We start from the raw sequence: 2,107 nt of genomic DNA on the forward strand, positions 1-2,107 counted from the left end.
CACGCCTGGTGTACTGGAATGTACAGTATCTGTGCATCTTGATGGTGGTCTTAAGATTTCTGCCATAGTCATTGATGGTGATGGTACTTGTGGTGCTGCATTGATTTCTGAAATCTTCATACCTGCCTTTTATCCAGCCTCTTTGTTCCAAGTAATTTTTCTTCATCACGGTATAGATGTGTCTATACTGTCCCTTAATCAGATACATTTACAAAACAAAACATCACTTTAGTATAGTGTCAGGGCAAAACTCACAGGTTGTAATAGATCAATGACATAATGTTGACAGTATGTGTTTAAAATAATTGCAAACAAACCTGTTCTGTCTTTAGATGTATGACAGGCGATCATCATCCTCATCTGTCTACCAGTCAGAAATCACAGTTGCGTGTGGATGTTTGAGTCGAGCTTCCTCATATGCATCTATAATAAACCATCACATTGTTGTTAACCTCCTGTAAAGAAAAGTTCAAATCCTGAAATACTATCAAAGTTAATTAATGCATATAATACCTATAGTGTAAATAATCAGTACACAGAAGGTTGCACAAGATTTATTCAGAGATTCATGCAGAGTGACAGCCTTATGAATCTGAGACATAGATTTGTAAGATGGTCAAGCACATGCATTATTCTGTACCCATGAAGATTAACCTACCATTGTGAAAAATGTTTGATGATGATGATAGCCAATAACAATAAACCATTTCAGCTGTTTGTGAAGCAATTAGTAATGTAATGTCTGAAAAGCTCAATCTATGTTGAAAATGTATCAGCAGTTTACAGCTTATAATGGACTTTTAGCACACAACTATAACATGCCTATTCACGTTCAAAAGAGTGTGCCATTGACTTCTTTGGTCGTGATGTGCTGCAAAATGATCTCACTAACCTTTGTTAAACAAGAACAATAAGACTTAACCAACAAATATTGTTACCCATTCATTTAAATCAGAATTTATCACTGTCAATAACATAAAAAAAAACATCAAAATCTGCTTTAAGACGTTCAGTTTTACATTAACTGACCATTACAGCTTGAACAAAAGATATAATTGATTCACATAGGCTAACACATATGAATTAAAGTGCACAGTAATATATTTCTCTTGGATAATTTAAAGAGAATAGTAAACAGTCGAGTTTCGATCATTTTCGTGACTAACTGCATAAACAAGATAAACAATAATATTTTATTAATCCAAAACGATTAGTTTTTATTTACACATAATCACAGAATTAATACTGTTGGATAAGTATACGCCTGTACAATGATTTTTTCAACATCCACGGTACTTTATAATGTTAAATCAGGGAAAAAACACGTTTTGCCAAGTTAGTTAATGGATTCGTCTACAGAAACTTTCTTTAACGCAAAGTTAGCATACACACAAATTCGTTTCATGTTTCTTTAAAATAATTAAAATAGTTTTCAGTTACTACACACGTTACAATCTAACATTGTGTAAAAGGAAAAGGAACTTTCAGACGTGTTTGTAACTGTTAGCGTTAGCATACATTAGCTCCAGTCGTGTTTCTTAAAGCAAGTTACATTTCGTATCAAACTGTTTTAAATTACTAAACGCTGTTACAACCAAACACCGTGGAAATGTTTTAAGCTCTAAATTCGCTAATTATACAGAACACAAGCAGTAAAAAGCTTACCTTTCTGACCGGAAACCACGTGAACTCTTTGAAAAACCAAACTTTTTCTTCTTGTGATCTTCGTGCCATGGTGGTTGACAACCAGCTTTTTGGAGCATTACCGCCACCGTCTGGATTGGAGTTTAGATCAGGAGTTTAGTAACGCATGTGTTTATTATGAAACCAACTTCTGCTTAAAAAAAAAAACAGTCAGCACAGGAGCATGCTATCTCAAAAATAAGCGAATTTTACATAGTTTTTCTCTAGATGACATGTATAATCTATTTATAAATAATATTGTTTTGTTTGCGTCTAAACATTGCGACCATCCACACAAAATATTCTTTTTTTTTTTTTTTTTTGCTATCGTACCATGAATATTTTCTCAAATTATCATTAAACGTGGAGCTAACAGATTACTAGATAAAATAAGAACTTAATCGGTTGCCATCAGCCGACTCCT

General features: G+C 33.4%; 1 long non-coding RNA gene across 2 annotated transcripts in view; it reads right to left on the bottom strand.

Moving 5' to 3' along the window:
- LOC147840502 (uncharacterized) overlaps nt 1-1,737 on the bottom strand; it is a 4,466-nt gene extending 2,729 nt beyond the window's left edge. The window contains exons 1-3 of one of the 2 annotated variants that reach the window (XR_015509065.1): nt 1,666-1,737; nt 318-423; nt 123-193 (exon numbers count right to left, since the gene is read on the bottom strand). This is a non-coding gene — a long non-coding RNA (uncharacterized LOC147840502). The remainder of the gene's footprint in view (nt 1-122; nt 194-317; nt 424-1,665) is intronic. The other variant, XR_015509066.1, reaches the window with a different exon arrangement.
- Nucleotides 1,738-2,107: the final 370 nt, after the last annotated feature.

Source organism: Danio rerio, chromosome 15 (assembly GCF_052040795.2).
Source record: "Danio rerio strain M-AB ecotype USA chromosome 15, GRCz13ab, whole genome shotgun sequence".
Classification (NCBI taxonomy): Eukaryota; Metazoa; Chordata; class Actinopteri; order Cypriniformes; family Danionidae; genus Danio; species Danio rerio.